The following is an 18,369-nucleotide window of genomic DNA, read 5'->3' on the forward strand; positions in this document are numbered from 1 at the left end:
AACCAAATGTAGCTTCTTTTATACCTTATCTACTTTAGGAAACCACTTTGATATAAGTCACTGGATCTTCTCCTTTTCAGTTGGTTAATATCTGATCAATCATCAGTTGATGATAAATTGTTTTAAACTACTGCATGTGACAGGTTAAGGTGTGCTTCCACCAACCAAATTTAGCTTCTTTTATACCTTATCTACTTTAGGAAACCACTTTGATATATATCACTGGATCTTCTCCTTGGAGAATAAATATGGCAGCATTGGGATTTGATTCCAACAGCATGAATAGCTCTGTCATCCTACAACCTGCTGTACACTTTAAAATATTTTAGCTCTCATATCTGGAATGTCATTCAAAACTTTACCCAAAGTCAGGAAAAGCTGAGATAAAATGCAAAAGAAGCCAGGTACATTTAACAAGTAATGATTATATTTGACTTCAAATTTCCTTCATTTTGCGCAACTGAAGTATCCAAACAACTTTGAAGTATTATTCAAATGCCTAAAATAGACAGCTGTGAGATTAAAATCCAGAGTGATAGAAAAGTTAGAGAAATCGAAATATAAATCCATCAATTTATACCAATGAGTCACGTTGCCAACATTTCCATCTCTAATTGTATGATAAGACAACTCAGTAATTAAATATTAGTGATGATATTACTTCTAGTTACTTCATGCCAACTTAATTTTGGCTCATCTTGACTGTTAGCAGATAACATTTTTAAAACATTTGGGAAATCTCTTGTAACAATGATGAACTGTTGAGTAGCTAGAGGAATCTTCCACCAACAAATTTCAGCTGGGTAATATCCTTTCTAATGGAAAAAAAGAATCAGTTTGACATCAATAACTGGCCTACTCTTTGTATAATAAATATGGCAGCAGAGGGATTTGAACCCACGCCTCCGAAGAGACTGGAGCCTTAATCCAGTGCCTTACACCCCTCGGCCATGCTACCACATGTGCTTATCATTAGGATAGCTCACAGATCTAGAACATCAAAATTAAAGGGTTTTTTGTTTTAAAGTATTAATTGAAAAGATGTCAACAAAGGTTAAAAGAAAGTTCATTATTAAACATAAAATCGATGAGAAATTCATATTTTTTATAGAATTGCATTTTGTTTATTTTCATTGAAATAATAAAAAGAAATTGAGATGCATGAAGTAGTAAAATATTAGTTCTGATAGGGCACATAATTAGTTCATGCAAAAGTAAAATTTGAATATCTTTACTGTTAGCAGATATCATTATTTTAAAGGTTTGAGAAGACTGTTGCAACTATGATGAACTGTTTAGAACTCGGTGACTAATGCAGGATACTATCACCATCCTTTTTCAGTTGGTTAATATCTGATCAATCATGAATTGATGATAAATTGTTTTGAACTACTGCATGTGACAGCTTAAGGTGTGCTTCCACCAACCAAATGTAGCTTCTTTCATACCTTATATACTTTAGGAAACCACTTTGATATAAGTCACTGGATCTTCTCCTTTTCAGTTGGTTAATATCTGATCAATCATCAGTTGATGATAAATTGTTTTAAACTACTGCATGTGACAGCTTAAGGTGTGCTTCCACCAACCAAATTTAGCTTCTTTTATACCTTATCTACTTTAGGAAACCACTTTGGTATATATCAATGGATCTTCTCCTTGGAGAATAAATATGGCAGCAGTGGGATTTGATTCCAGTGGCTTGAATAGCTCTGTCATCCTACAGCCTGCTGTACACTTTAAAATATTTTAGCTCTCATATCTGGAATGTCATTCAAAACTTTACCCAAAGTCAGGAAAAGCTGAGATAAAATGCAAAAGAAGCCAGGTACATTTAACAAGTAATGATTATATTTGACTTCAAATTTCCTTCATTTAGCGCAACTGATGTATCCAAACAACTTTGAAGTATTATTCAAATGCCTAAAATAGACAGCTGTGAGATTAAAATCCAAAGTGATAGGAAAGTTAGAGAAATCGGAATATAAATCCATCTATTTATACCAATGAGTCACGTTGCCAACATTTCCATCTCTAATTGTATGATAAGACCACTCAGTAATTAAATATTAGTTATGATATTACTTCTAATTACTTCATGCCAACTTAATTTTGGCTCATCTTGACTGTTAGCAGATAACATTTTTAAAACATTTGGGAAGTCTCTTGTAACAATGATGAACTGTTGAGTAGCTAGAGGAATCTTCCACCAACAAATTTCAGCTGGGTAATATCCTTTCTAATGGAAAAAAAGAATCAGTTTGACATCAATAACTGGCCTACTTTTTGTATAATAAATATGGCAGCAGAGGGATTTGAACCCACGCCTCCGAAGAGACTGGAGCCTTAACCCAGCGCCTTAGACCGCTCGGCCATGCTACCACATGTGCTTATCATTAGGATAGCTCACAGATCTAGAACATCACAATTAAAGGGTTTTTTGTTTTAAAGTAGTAATTGAAAAGATGTCAGCAAAGGTTAAATGAAAGTTCATTATTAAACATAAAATCGATGAGAAATTCATATTTTTTATTGAATTGCATTTTGTTTATTTTCATTGAAATAACAAAAGAAATTGAGATGCATGAAGTGGTAAAATATTAGTTCTGATAGGGCACATAATTAATTCATGCAAAATTAAAATTTGAATATCTTTACTGTTAGCAGATATCATTATTTTAAAGGTTTGAGAAGACTGTTGCAACTATGATGAACGGTTTAGAACTCGGTGACTAATGCAGGATACTATCACCATCCTTTTTCAGTTGGTTAATATCTGATCAATCATGAATTGATGATAAATTGTTTTGAACTACTGCATGTGACAGCTTAAGGTGTGCTTCCACCAACCAAATGTAGCTTCTTTTATACCTTATCTACTTTAGGAAACCACTTTGATATAAGTCACTGGATCTTCTCCTTTTCAGTTGGTTAATATCTGATCAATCATCAGTTGATGATAAATTGTTTTAAACTACTGCATGTGACAGGTTAAGGTGTGCTTCCACCAACCAAATTTAGCTTCTTTTATACCTTATCTACTTTAGGAAACCACTTTGATATATATCACTGGATCTTCTCCTTGGAGAATAAATATGGCAGCATTGGGATTTGATTCCAACAGCATGAATAGCTCTGTCATCCTACAACCTGCTGTACACTTTAAAATATTTTAGCTCTCATATCTGGAATGTCATTCAAAACTTTACCCAAAGTCAGGAAAAGCTGAGATAAAATGCAAAAGAAGCCAGGTACATTTAACAAGTAATGATTATATTTGACTTCAAATTTCCTTCATTTAGCGCAACTGAAGTATCCAAACAACTTTGAAGTATTATTCAAATGCCTAAAATAGACAGCTGTGAGATTAAAATCCAGAGTGATAGAAAAGTTAGAGAAATCGAAATATAAATCCATCAATTTATACCAATGAGTCACGTTGCCAACATTTCCATCTCTAATTGTATGATAAGACAACTCAGTAATTAAATATTAGTGATGATATTACTTCTAGTTACTTCATGCCAACTTAATTTTGGCTCATCTTGACTGTTAGCAGATAACATTTTTAAAACATTTGGGAAATCTCTTGTAACAATGATGAACTGTTGAGTAGCTAGAGGAATCTTCCACCAACAAATTTCAGCTGGGTAATATCCTTTCTAATGGAAAAAAAGAATCAGTTTGACATCAATAACTGGCCTAATCTTTGTATAATAAATATGGCAGCAGAGGGATTTGAACCCACACCTCCGAAGAGACTGGAGCCTTAATCCAGCGCCTTACACCCCTCGGCCATGCTACCACATGTGCTTATCATTAGGATAGCTCACAGATCTAGAACATCAAAATTAAAGGGTTTTTTGTTTTAAAGTATTAATTGAAAAGATGTCAGCAAAGGTTAAAAGAAAGTTCATTATTAAACATAAAATCGATGAGAAATTAGTATTTTTTATAGAACTGCATTTTGTTTATTTTCATTGAAATAATAAAAAGAAATTGAGATGCATGAAGTAGTAAAATATTAGTTCTGATAGGGCACATAATTAGTTCATGCAAAAGTAAAATTTGAATATCTTTACTGTTAGCAGATATCATTATTTTAAAGGTTTGAGAAGACTGTTGCAACTATGATGAACTGTTTAGAACTCGGTGACTAATGCAGGATACTATCACCATCCTTTTTCAGTTGGTTAATATCTGATCAATCATGAATTGATGATAAATTGTTTTGAACTACTGCATGTGACAGCTTAAGGTGTGCTTCCACCAACCAAATGTAGCTTCTTTCATACCTTATATACTTTAGGAAACCACTTTGATATAAGTCACTGGATCTTCTCCTTTTCAGTTGGTTAATATCTGATCAATCATCAGTTGATGATAAATTGTTTTAAACTACTGCATGTGACAGCTTAAGGTGTGCTTCCACCAACCAAATTTAGCTTCTTTTATACCTTATCTACTTTAGGAAACCACTTTGGTATATATCAATGGATCTTCTCCTTGGAGAATAAATATGGCAGCAGTGGGATTTGATTCCAGTGGCTTGAATAGCTCTGTCATCCTACAACCTGCTGTACACTTTAAAATATTTTAGCTCTCATATCTGGAATGTCATTCAAAACTTTACCCAAAGTCAGGAAAAGCTGAGATAAAATGCAAAAGAAGCCAGGTACATTTAACAAGTAATGATTATATTTGACTTCAAATTTCCTTCATTTAGCGCAACTGATGTATCCAAACAACTTTGAAGTATTATTCAAATGCCTAAAATAGACAGCTGTGAGATTAAAATCCAAAGTGATAGGAAAGTTAGAGAAATCGGAATATAAATCCATCAATTTATACCAATGAGTCAAGTTGCCAACATTTCCATCTCTAATTGTATGATAAGACCACTCAGTAATTAAATATTAGTTATGATATTACTTCTAATTACTTCATGCCAACTTAATTTTGGCTCATCTTGACTGTTAGCAGATAACATTTTTAAAACATTTGGGAAGTCTCTTGTAACAATGATGAACTGTTGAGTAGCTAGAGGAATCTTACACCAACAAATTTCAGCTGGGTAATATCCTTTCTAATGGAAAAAAAGAATCAGTTTGACATCAATAACTGGCCTACTTTTTGTATAATAAATATGGCAGCAGAGGGATTTGAACCCACGCCTCCGAAGAGACTGGAGCCTTAATCCAGCGCCTTACACCCCTCGGCCATGCTACCACATGTGCTTATCATTAGGATAGCTCACAGATCTAGAACATCAAAATTAAAGGGTTTTTTGTTTTAAAGTATTAATTGAAAAGATGTCAGCAAATGTTAAAAGAAAGTTCATTATTAAACATAAAATCGATGAGAAATTCATATTTTTTATTGAATTGCATTTTGTTTATTTTCATTGAAATAATAAAAAGAAATTGAGATGCATGAAGTAGTAAAATATTAGTTCTGATAGGGCACATAATTAGTTCATGCAAAAGTAAAATTTGAATATCTTTACTGTTAGCAGATATCATTATTTTAAAGGTTTGAGAAGACTGTTGCAACTATGATGAACTGTTTAGAACTCGGTGACTAATGCAGGATACTATCACCATCCTTTTTCAGTTGGTTAATATCTGATCAATCATGAATTGATGATAAATTGTTTTGAACTACTGCATGTGACAGCTTAAGGTGTGCTTCCACCAACCAAATGTAGCTTCTTTCATACCTTATATACTTTAGGAAACCACTTTGAAATAAGTCACTGGATCTTCTCCTTTTCAGTTGGTTAATATCTGATCAATCATCAGATGATGATAAATTGTTTTAAACTACTGCATGTGACAGCTTAAGGTGTGCTTCCACCAACCAAATTTAGCTTCTTTTATACCTTATCTACTTTAGGAAACCACTTTGGTATATATCAATGGATCTTCTCCTTGGAGAATAAATATGGCAGCAGTGGGATTTGATTCCAGTGGCTTGAATAGCTCTGTCATCCTACAACCTGCTGTACACTTTAAAATATTTTAGCTCTCATATCTGGAATGTCATTCAAAACTTTACCCAAAGTCAGGAAAAGCTGAGATAAAATGCAAAAGAAGCCAGGTACATTTAACAAGTAATGATTATATTTGACTTCAAATTTCCTTCATTTAGCGCAACTGATGTATCCAAACAACTTTGAAGTATTATTCAAATGCCTAAAATAGACAGCTGTGAGATTAAAATCCAAAGTGATAGGAAAGTTAGAGAAATCGGAATATAAATCCATCAATTTATACCAATGAGTCACGTTGCCAACATTTCCATCTCTAATTGTATGATAAGACCACTCAGTAATTAAATATTAGTTATGATATTACTTCTAATTACTTCATGCCAACTTAATTTTGGCTCATCTTGACTGTTAGCAGATAACATTTTTAAAACATTTGGGAAGTCTCTTGTAACAATGATGAACTGTTGAGTAGCTAGAGGAATCTTCCACCAACAAATTTCAGCTGGGTAATATCCTTTCTAATGGAAAAAAAGAATCAGTTTGACATCAATAACTGGCCTACTTTTTGTATAATAAATATAGCAGCAGAGGGATTTGAACCCACGCCTCCGAAGAGACTGGAGCCTTAATCCAGCGCCGTAGACCGCTCGGCCATGCTACCACATGTGTTATCATTAGGATAGCTCACAGATCTAGAACATCACAATTAAAGGGTTTTTTGTTTTAAAGTAGTAATTGAAAAGATGTCAGCAAAGGTTAAATGAAAGTTCATTATTAAACATAAAATCGATGAGAAATTCATATTTTTTATTGAATTGCATTTTGTTTATTTTCATTGAAATAACAAAAGAAATTGAGATGCATGAAGTGGTAAAATATTAGTTCTGATAGGGCACATAATTAATTCATGCAAAATTAAAATTTGAATATCTTTACTGTTAGCAGATATCATTATTTTAAAGGTTTGAGAAGACTGTTGCAACTATGATGAACGGTTTAGAACTCGGTGACTAATGCAGGATACTATCACCATCCTTTTTCAGTTGTTTAATATCTGATCAATCATGAATTGATGATAAATTGTTTTGAACTACTGCATGTGACAGCTTAAGGTGTGCTTCCACCAACCAAATGTAGCTTCTTTCATACCTTATATACTTTAGGAAACCACTTTGATATAAGTCACTGGATCTTCTCCTTTTCAGTTGGTTAATATCTGATCAATCATCAGTTGATGATAAATTGTTTTAAACTACTGCATGTGACAGCTTAAGGTGTGCTTCCACCAACCAAATTTAGCTTCTTTTATACCTTATCTACTTTAGGAAACCACTTTGGTATATATCAATGGATCTTCTCCTTGGAGAATAAATATGGCAGCAGTGGGATTTGATTCCAGTGGCTTGAATAGCTCTGTCATCCTACAACCTGCTGTACACTTTAAAATATGTTAGCTCTCATATCTGGAATGTCATTCAAAACTTTACCCAAAGTCAGGAAAAGCTGAGATAAAATGCAAAAGAAGCCAGGTACTATTAACAAGTAATGATTATATTTGACTTCAAATTTCCTTCATTTAGCGCAACTGATGTATCCAAACAACTTTGAAGTATTATTCAAATGCCTAAAATAGACAGCTGTGAGATTAAAATCCAAAGTGATAGGAAAGTTAGAGAAATCGGAATATAAATCCATCAATTTATACCAATGAGTCACGTTGCCAACATTTCCATCTCTAATTGTATGATAAGACCACTCAGTAATTAAATATTAGTTATGATATTACTTCTAATTACTTCATGCCAACTTAATTTTGGCTCATCTTGACTGTTAGCAGATAACATTTTTAAAACATTTGGGAAGTCTCTTGTAACAATGATGAACTGTTGAGTAGCTAGAGGAATCTTCCACCAACAAATTTCAGCTGTCCTTTCTAATGGAAAAAAAGAGTCAGTTTGACATCAATAACTGGCCTACTTTTTGTATAATAAATATGGCAGCAGAGGGATTTGAACCCACGCCTCCAAAGAGACTGGAGCCTTAATCCAGCGCCTTAGACCGCTCTGCCATGCTACCACATGTGCTTATCATTAGGATAGCTCACAGATCTAGAACATCACAATTAAAGGGTTTTTTGTTTTAAAGTAGTAATTGAAAAGATGTGAGCAAAGGTTAAATGAAAGTTCATTATTAAACATAAAATCGATGAGAAATTCATATTTTTTATTGAATTGCATTTTGTTTATTTTCATTGAAATAACAAAAGAAATTGAGATGCATGAAGTGGTAAAATATTAGTTCTGATAGGGCACATAATTAATTCATGCAAAATTAAAATTTGAATATCTTTACTGTTAGCAGATATCATTATTTTAAAGGTTTGAGAAGACTGTTGCAACTATGATGAACGGTTTAGAACTCGGTGACTAATGCAGGATACTATCACCATCCTTTTTCAGTTGGTTAATATCTGATCAATCATGAATTGATGATAAATTGTTTTGAACTACTGCATGTGACAGCTTAAGGTGTGCTTCCACCAACCAAATGTAGCTTCTTTTATACCTTATCTACTTTAGGAAACCACTTTGATATAAGTCACTGGATCTTCTCCTTTTCAGTTGGTTAATATCTGATCAATCATCAGTTGATGATAAATTGTTTTAAACTACTGCATGTGACAGGTTAAGGTGTGCTTCCACCAACCAAATTTAGCTTCTTTTATACCTTATCTACTTTAGGAAACCACTTTGATATATATCACTGGATCTTCTCCTTGGAGAATAAATATGGCAGCAGTGGGATTTGATTCCAACAGCTTGAATAGCTCTGTCATCCTACAACCTGCTGTACACTTTAAAATATTTTAGCTCTCATATCTGGAATGTCATTCAAAACTTTACCCAAAGTCAGGAAAAGCTGAGATAAAATGCAAAAGAAGCCAGGTACATTTAACAAGTAATGATTATATTTGACTTCAAATTTCCTTCATTTAGCGCATCTGAAGTATCCAAACAACTTTGAAGTATTATTCAAATGCCTAAAATAGACAGCTGTGAGATTAAAATCCAGAGTGATAGAAAAGTTAGAGAAATCGGAATATAAATCCATCAATTTATACCAATGAGTCACGATGCCAACATTTCCATCTCTAATTGTATGATAAGACAACTCAGTAATTAAATATTAGTGATGATATTACTTCTAGTTACTTCATGCCAACTTAATTTTGGCTCATCTTGACTGTTAGCAGATAACATTTTTAAAACATTTGGGAAGTCTCTTGTAACAATGATGAACTGTTGAGTAGCTAGAGGAATCTTCCACCAACAAATTTCAGCTGGGTAATATCCTTTCTAATGGAAAAAAAGAATCAGTTTGACATCAATAACTGGCCTACTTTTTGTATAATAAATATAGCAGCAGAGGGATTTGAACCCACGCCTCCGAAGAGACTGGAGCCTTAATCCAGCGCCGTAGACCGCTCGGCCATGCTACCACATGTGCTTATCATTAGGATAGCTCACAGATCTAGAACATCACAATTAAAGGGTTTTTTGTTTTAAAGTAGTAATTGAAAAGATGTCAGCAAAGGTTAAATGAAAGTTCATTATTAAACATAAAATCGATGAGAAATTCATATTTTTTATTGAATTGCATTTTGTTTATTTTCATTGAAATAACAAAAGAAATTGAGATGCATGAAGTGGTAAAATATTAGTTCTGATAGGGCACATAATTAATTCATGCAAAATTAAAATTTGAATATCTTTACTGTTAGCAGATATCATTATTTTAAAGGTTTGAGAAGACTGTTGCAACTATGATGAACGGTTTAGAACTCGGTGACTAATGCAGGATACTATCACCATCCTTTTTCAGTTGTTTAATATCTGATCAATCATGAATTGATGATAAATTGTTTTGAACTACTGCATGTGACAGCTTAAGGTGTGCTTCCACCAACCAAATGTAGCTTCTTTCATACCTTATATACTTTAGGAAACCACTTTGATATCAGTCACTGGATCTTCTCCTTTTCAGTTGGTTAATATCTGATCAATCATCAGTTGATGATAAATTGTTTTAAACTACTGCATGTGACAGCTTAAGGTGTGCTTCCACCAACCAAATTTAGCTTCTTTTATACCTTATCTACTTTAGGAAACCACTTTGGTATATATCAATGGATCTTCTCCTTGGAGAATAAATATGGCAGCAGTGGGATTTGATTCCAGTGGCTTGAATAGCTCTGTCATCCTACAACCTGCTGTACACTTTAAAATATGTTAGCTCTCATATCTGGAATGTCATTCAAAACTTTACCCAAAGTCAGGAAAAGCTGAGATAAAATGCAAAAGAAGCCAGGTACATTTAACAAGTAATGATTATATTTGACTTCAAATTTCCTTCATTTAGCGCAACTGATGTATCCAAACAACTTTGAAGTATTATTCAAATGCCTAAAATAGACAGCTGTGAGATTAAAATCCAAAGTGATAGGAAAGTTAGAGAAATCGGAATATAAATCCATCAATTTATACCAATGAGTCACGTTGCCAACATTTCCATCTCTAATTGTATGATAAGACCACTCAGTAATTAAATATTAGTTATGATATTACTTCTAATTACTTCATGCCAACTTAATTTTGGCTCATCTTGACTGTTAGCAGATAACATTTTTAAAACATTTGGGAAGTCTCTTGTAACAATGATGAACTGTTGAGTAGCTAGAGGAATCTTCCACCAACAAATTTCAGCTGTCCTTTCTAATGGAAAAAAAGAATCAGTTTGACATCAATAACTGGCCTACTTTTTGTATAATAAATATGGCAGCAGAGGGATTTGAACCCACGCCTCCAAAGAGACTGGAGCCTTAATCCAGCGCCTTAGACCGCTCTGCCATGCTACCACATGTGCTTATCATTAGGATAGCTCACAGATCTAGAACATCACAATTAAAGGGTTTTTTGTTTTAAAGTAGTAATTGAAAAGATGTGAGCAAAGGTTAAATGAAAGTTCATTATTAAACATAAAATCGATGAGAAATTCATATTTTTTATTGAATTGCATTTTGTTTATTTTCATTGAAATAACAAAAGAAATTGAGATACATGAAGTGGTAAAATATTAGTTCTGATAGGGCACATAATTAATTCATGCAAAATTAAAATTTGAATATCTTTACTGTTAGCAGATATCATTATTTTAAAGGTTTGAGAAGACTGTTGCAACTATGATGAACGGTTTAGAACTCGGTGACTAATGCAGGATACTATCACCATCCTTTTTCAGTTGGTTAATATCTGATCAATCATGAATTGATGATAAATTGTTTTGAACTACTGCATGTGACAGCTTAAGGTGTGCTTCCACCAACCAAATGTAGCTTCTTTTATACCTTATCTACTTTAGGAAACCACTTTGATATAAGTCACTGGATCTTCTCCTTTTCAGTTGGTTAATATCTGATCAATCATCAGTTGATGATAAATTGTTTTAAACTACTGCATGTGACAGGTTAAGGTGTGCTTCTACCAACCAAATTTAGCTTCTTTTATACCTTATCTACTTTAGGAAACCACTTTGATATATATCACTGGATCTTCTCCTTGGAGAATAAATATGGCAGCAGTGGGATTTGATTCCAACAGCTTGAATAGCTCTGTCATCCTACAACCTGCTGTACACTTTAAAATATTTTAGCTCTCATATCTGGAATGTCATTCAAAACTTTACCCAAAGTCAGGAAAAGCTGAGATAAAATGCAAAAGAAGCCAGGTACATTTAACAAGTAATGATTATATTTGACTTCAAATTTCCTTCATTTAGCGCATCTGAAGTATCCAAACAACTTTGAAGTATTATTCAAATGCCTAAAATAGACAGCTGTGAGATTAAAATCCAGAGTGATAGAAAAGTTAGAGAAATCGGAATATAAATCCATCAATTTATACCAATGAGTCACGATGCCAACATTTCCATCTCTAATTGTATGATAAGACAACTCAGTAATTAAATATTAGTGATGATATTACTTCTAGTTACTTCATGCCAACTTAATTTTGGCTCATCTTGACTGTTAGCAGATAACATTTTTAAAACATTTGGGAAGTCTCTTGTAACAATGATGAACTGTTGAGTAGCTAGAGGAATCTTCCACCAACAAATTTCAGCTGGGTAATATCCTTTCTAATGGAAAAAAAGAATCAGTTTGACATCAATAACTGGCCTACTCTTTGTATAATAAATATGGCAGCAGAGGGATTTGAACCCACGCCTCCGAAGAGACTGGAGCCTTAATCCAGCGCCTTACACCCCTCGGCCATGCTACCACATGTGCTTATCATTAGGATAGCTCACAGATCTAGAACATCAAAATTAAAGGGTTTTTTGTTTTAAAGTATTAATTGAAAAGATGTCAGCAAAGGTTAAAAGAAAGTTCATTATTAAACATAAAATCGATGAGAAATTCATATTTTTTATTGAATTGCATTTTGTTTATTTTCATTGAAATAACAAAAGAAATTGAGATGCATGAAGTGGTAAAATATTAGTTCTGATAGGGCACATAATTAATTCATGCAAAATTAAAATTTGAATATCTTTACTGTTAGCAGATATCATTATTTTAAAGGTTTGAGAAGACTGTTGCAACTATGATGAACGGTTTAGAACTCGGTGACTAATGCAGGATACTATCACCATCCTTTTTCAGTTGGTTAATATCTGATCAATCATGAATTGATGATAAATTGTTTTGAACTACTGCATGTGACAGCTTAAGGTGTGCTTCCACCAACCAAATGTAGCTTCTTTCATACCTTATATACTTTAGGAAACCACTTTGATATCAGTCACTGGATCTTCTCCTTTTCAGTTGGTTAATATCTGATCAATCATCAGTTGATGATAAATTGTTTTAAACTACTGCATGTGACAGCTTAAGGTGTGCTTCCACCAACCAAATTTAGCTTCTTTTATACCTTATCTACTTTAGGAAACCACTTTGGTATATATCAATGGATCTTCTCCTTGGAGAATAAATATGGCAGCAGTGGGATTTGATTCCAGTGGCTTGAATAGCTCTGTCATCCTACAACCTGCTGTACACTTTAAAATATGTTAGCTCTCATATCTGGAATGTCATTCAAAACTTTACCCAAAGTCAGGAAAAGCTGAGATAAAATGCAAAAGAAGCCAGGTACATTTAACAAGTAATGATTATATTTGACTTCAAATTTCCTTCATTTAGCGCAACTGATGTATCCAAACAACTTTGAAGTATTATTCAAATGCCTAAAATAGACAGCTGTGAGATTAAAATCCAAAGTGATAGGAAAGTTAGAGAAATCGGAATATAAATCCATCAATTTATACCAATGAGTCACGTTGCCAACATTTCCATCTCTAATTGTATGATAAGACCACTCAGTAATTAAATATTAGTTATGATATTACTTCTAATTACTTCATGCCAACTTAATTTTGGCTCATCTTGACTGTTAGCAGATAACATTTTTAAAACATTTGGGAAGTCTCTTGTAACAATGATGAACTGTTGAGTAGCTAGAGGAATCTTCCACCAACAAATTTCAGCTGTCCTTTCTAATGGAAAAAAAGAATCAGTTTGACATCAATAACTGGCCTACTTTTTGTATAATAAATATGGCAGCAGAGGGATTTGAACCCACGCCTCCAAAGAGACTGGAGCCTTAATCCAGCGCCTTAGACCGCTCTGCCATGCTACCACATGTGCTTATCATTAGGATAGCTCACAGATCTAGAACATCACAATTAAAGGGTTTTTTGTTTTAAAGTAGTAATTGAAAAGATGTGAGCAAAGGTTAAATGAAAGTTCATTATTAAACATAAAATCGATGAGAAATTCATATTTTTTATTGAATTGCATTTTGTTTATTTTCATTGAAATAACAAAAGAAATTGAGATGCATGAAGTGGTAAAATATTAGTTCTGATAGGGCACATAATTAATTCATGCAAAATTAAAATTTGAATATCTTTACTGTTAGCAGATATCATTATTTTAAAGGTTTGAGAAGACTGTTGCAACTATGATGAACGGTTTAGAACTCGGTGACTAATGCAGGATACTATCACCATCCTTTTTCAGTTGGTTAATATCTGATCAATCATGAATTGATGATAAATTGTTTTGAACTACTGCATGTGACAGCTTAAGGTGTGCTTCCACCAACCAAATGTAGCTTCTTTTATACCTTATCTACTTTAGGAAACCACTTTGATATAAGTCACTGGATCTTCTCCTTTTCAGTTGGTTAATATCTGATCAATCATCAGTTGATGATAAATTGTTTTAAACTACTGCATGTGACAGGTTAAGGTGTGCTTCCACCAACCAAATTTAGCTTCTTTTATACCTTATCTACTTTAGGAAACCACTTTGATATATATCACTGGATCTTCTCCTTGGAGAATAAATATGGCAGCAGTGGGATTTGATTCCAACAGCTTGAATAGCTCTGTCATCCTACAACCTGCTGTACACTTTAAAATATTTTAGCTCTCATATCTGGAATGTCATTCAAAACTTTACCCAAAGTCAGGAAAAGCTGAGATAAAATGCAAAAGAAGCCAGGTACATTTAACAAGTAATGATTATATTTGACTTCAAATTTCCTTCATTTAGCGCATCTGAAGTATCCAAACAACTTTGAAGTATTATTCAAATGCCTAAAATAGACAGCTGTGAGATTAAAATCCAGAGTGATAGAAAAGTTAGAGAAATCGGAATATAAATCCATCAATTTATACCAATGAGTCACGATGCCAACATTTCCATCTCTAATTGTATGATAAGACAACTCAGTAATTAAATATTAGTGATGATATTACTTCTAGTTACTTCATGCCAACTTAATTTTGGCTCATCTTGACTGTTAGCAGATAACATTTTTAAAACATTTGGGAAGTCTCTTGTAACAATGATGAACTGTTGAGTAGCTAGAGGAATCTTCCACCAACAAATTTCAGCTGGGTAATATCCTTTCTAATGGAAAAAAAGAATCAGTTTGACATCAATAACTGGCCTACTCTTTGTATAATAAATATGGCAGCAGAGGGATTTGAACCCACGCCTCCGAAGAGACTGGAGCCTTAATCCAGCGCCTTAGACCGCTCGGCCATGCTACCACATGTGCTTATCATTAGGATAGCTCACAGATCTAGAACATCACAATTAAAGGGTTTTTTGTTTTAAAGTAGTAATTGAAAAGATGTCAGCAAAGGTTAAATGAAAGTTCATTATTAAACATAAAATTGATGAGAAATTCATATTTTTTATTGAATTGCATTTTGTTTATTTTCATTGAAATAACAAAAGAAATTGAGATGCATGAAGTAGTAAAATATTAGTTCTGATAGGGCACATAATTAGTTCATGCAAGATTAAAATTTGAATATCTTTACTGTTAGCAGATATAATTATTTTAAAGGTTTGAGAAGACTGTTGCAACTATGATGAACTGTTTAGAACTCGGTGACTAATGCAGGATACTATCACTATCCTTTTTCAGTTGGTTAATATCTGATCAATCATGAATTGATGATAAATTGTTTTGAACTACTGCATGTGACAGCTTAAGGTGTGCTTCCACCAACCAAATGTAGCTTCTTTCATACCTTATATACTTTAGGAAACCACTTTGATATAAGTCACTGGATCTTCTCCTTTTCAGTTGGTTAATATCTGATCAATCATCAGTTGATGATAAATTGTTTTAAACTACTGCATGTGACAGCTTAAGGTGTGCTTCCACCAACCAAATTTAGCTTCTTTTATACCTTATCTACTTTAGGAAACCAATTTGATATATATCACTGGATCTTCTCCTTGGAGAATAAATATGGCAGCAGTGGGATTTGATTCCAGCAGCTTGAATAGCTCTGTCATCCTACAACCTGCTGTACACTTTAAAATATTTTAGCTCTCATATCTGGAATGTCATTCAAAACTTTACCCAAAGTCAGGAAAAGCTGAGATAAAATGCAAAAGAAGCCAGGTACATTTAACAAGTAATGATTATATTTGACTTCAAATTTCCATCATTTAGCGCAACTGATGAATCCAAACAACTTTGAAGTATTATTCAAATGCCTAAAATAGACAGCTGTGAGATTAAAATTTAGATTGATAGAAAAGTTAGAGAAATCGGAATATAAATCCATCAATTTATACCAATGAGTCACGTTGCCAACATTTCCATCTCTAACTGTATGATAAGACAACTCAGTAATTAAATATTAGTTATGATATTACTTCTAATTACTTCATGCCAACTTAATTTTGGCTCATCTTGACTGTTAGCAGATAACATTTTTAAAACATTTGGGAAATCTCTTGTAACAATGATGAACTGTTGAGTAGCTAGAGGAATCTTTCACCAACAAATTTCAGCTGGGTAATATCCTATCTAATGGAAAAAAAGAATCACTTTGACATCAATAACTGGCCTACTCTTTGCATAATAAATATGGCAGCAGTGGGATTTGAACCCACGCCTCCGAAGAGACTGGAGCCTTAATCCAGCGCCTAACACCACTCGGCCATGCTACCACAATTGCCTATCATTAGGATAGCTCACAGATCTAGAACATCAAAATTAAAGGGTTTTTTGTTTTAAAGTATTAATTGAAAAGATGTCAGCAAAGGTTTAAAGAAAGTTCATTATTAAACATAAAATCGATGAGATATTCATATTTTATATTGAATTGCATTTTGTTTATTTTCATTGAAATAACAAAAGAAATTGAGATGCATGAAGTAGTAAAATATTAGTTCTGATAGGGCACATAATTACTTCATGCAAAATTAAAATTTGAATATCTTTACTGTTAGCAGATATCATTATTTTAAAGGTTTGAGAAGACTGTTGCAACTATGATAAACTGTTTAGAACTCGGTGACTAATGCAGATTACTATCACCATCCTTTTTCAGTTGGTTAATATCTTATCAATCATGAATTGATGATAAATTGTTTTGAACTACTGCATGTGACAGCTTAAGGTGTGCTTCCACCAACCAAATGTAGCTTCTTTCATACCTTATATACTTTAGGAAACCACTTTGATATAAGTCACTGGATCTTCTCCTTTTCAGTTGGTTAATATCTGATCAATCATCAGTTGATGATAAATTGTTTTAAACTACTGCATGTGACAGCTTAAGGTGTGCTTCCACCAACCAAATTTAGCTTCTTTTATACCTTATCTACTTTAGGAAACCACTTTGGTATATATCAATGGATCTTCTCCTTGGAGAATAAATATGGCAGCAGTGGGATTTGATTCCAGTGGCTTGAATAGCTCTGTCATCCTACAACCTGCTGTACACTTTAAAATATGTTAGCTCTCATATCTGGAATGTCATTCAAAACTTTACCCAAAGTCAGGAAAAGCTGAGATAAAATGCAAAAGAAGCCAGGTACATTTAACAAGTAATGATTATATTTGACTTCAAATTTCCTTCATTTAGCGCAACTGATGTATCCAAACAACTTTGAAGTATTATTCAAATGCCTAAAATAGACAGCTGTGAGATTAAAATCCAAAGTGATAGGAAAGTTAGAGAAATCGGAATATAAATCCATCAATTTATACCAATGAGTCACGTTGCCAACATTTCCATCTCTAATTGTATGATAAGACCACTCAGTAATTAAATATTAGTTATGATATTACTTCTAATTACTTCATGCCAACTTAATTTTGGCTCATCTTGACTGTTAGCAGATAACATTTTTAAAACATTTGGGAAGTCTCTTGTAACAATGATGAACTGTTGAGTAGCTAGAGGAATCTTCCACCAACAAATTTCAGCTGTCCTTTCTAATGGAAAAAAAGAATCAGTTTGACATCAATAACTGGCCTACTTTTTGTATAATAAATATGGCAGCAGAGGGATTTGAACCCACGCCTCCAAAGAGACTGGAGCCTTAATCCAGCGCCTTAGACCTCTCTGCCATGCTACCACATGTGCTTATCATTAGGATAGCTCACAGATCTAGAACATCACAATTAAAGGGTTTTTTGTTTTAAAGTAGTAATTGAAAAGATGTGAGCAAAGGTTAAATGAAAGTTCATTATTAAACATAAAATCGATGAGAAATTCATATTTTTTATTGAATTGCATTTTGTTTATTTTCATTGAAATAACAAAAGAAATTGAGATGCATGAAGTGGTAAAATATTAGTTCTGATAGGGCACATAATTAATTCATGCAAAATTAAAATTTGAATATCTTTACTGTTAGCAGATATCATTATTTTAAAGGTTTGAGAAGACTGTTGCAACTATGATGAACGGTTTAGAACTCGGTGACTAATGCAGGA

The 18,369-nt window shown here is 33.2% G+C and overlaps 8 non-coding genes across 8 annotated transcripts; all 8 read right to left on the bottom strand.

Annotated features, from left to right (window-relative positions):
• Window positions 1–876: 876 nt before the first annotated feature.
• On the bottom strand, window positions 877–958 carry TRNAL-AAG (transfer RNA leucine (anticodon AAG)). Its single transcript has one exon. It is a non-coding gene; the product is annotated as a tRNA-Leu (tRNA).
• Window positions 959–5,147: 4,189 nt separating this feature from the next.
• On the bottom strand, window positions 5,148–5,229 carry TRNAL-AAG (transfer RNA leucine (anticodon AAG)). Its single transcript has one exon. It is a non-coding gene; the product is annotated as a tRNA-Leu (tRNA).
• A 2,757-nt stretch (window positions 5,230–7,986) lies between these two features.
• On the bottom strand, window positions 7,987–8,068 carry TRNAL-AAG (transfer RNA leucine (anticodon AAG)). The gene has a single exon. It is a non-coding gene; the product is annotated as a tRNA-Leu (tRNA).
• A 2,757-nt stretch (window positions 8,069–10,825) lies between these two features.
• TRNAL-AAG (transfer RNA leucine (anticodon AAG)) lies at window positions 10,826–10,907 on the bottom strand. The gene has a single exon. It is a non-coding gene; the product is annotated as a tRNA-Leu (tRNA).
• Window positions 10,908–12,248: 1,341 nt separating this feature from the next.
• On the bottom strand, window positions 12,249–12,330 carry TRNAL-AAG (transfer RNA leucine (anticodon AAG)). Its single transcript has one exon. It is a non-coding gene; the product is annotated as a tRNA-Leu (tRNA).
• Window positions 12,331–13,664: 1,334 nt separating this feature from the next.
• TRNAL-AAG (transfer RNA leucine (anticodon AAG)) lies at window positions 13,665–13,746 on the bottom strand. The gene has a single exon. It is a non-coding gene; the product is annotated as a tRNA-Leu (tRNA).
• Window positions 13,747–15,087: 1,341 nt separating this feature from the next.
• On the bottom strand, window positions 15,088–15,169 carry TRNAL-AAG (transfer RNA leucine (anticodon AAG)). The gene has a single exon. It is a non-coding gene; the product is annotated as a tRNA-Leu (tRNA).
• A 1,341-nt stretch (window positions 15,170–16,510) lies between these two features.
• Window positions 16,511–16,592, bottom strand: TRNAL-AAG (transfer RNA leucine (anticodon AAG)). The gene has a single exon. It is a non-coding gene; the product is annotated as a tRNA-Leu (tRNA).
• Window positions 16,593–18,369: the final 1,777 nt, after the last annotated feature.

This window comes from Taudactylus pleione, unplaced genomic scaffold (assembly GCF_031769625.1).
Source record: "Taudactylus pleione unplaced genomic scaffold, aTauple2 ptg000016l, whole genome shotgun sequence".
Classification (NCBI taxonomy): Eukaryota; Metazoa; Chordata; class Amphibia; order Anura; family Myobatrachidae; genus Taudactylus; species Taudactylus pleione.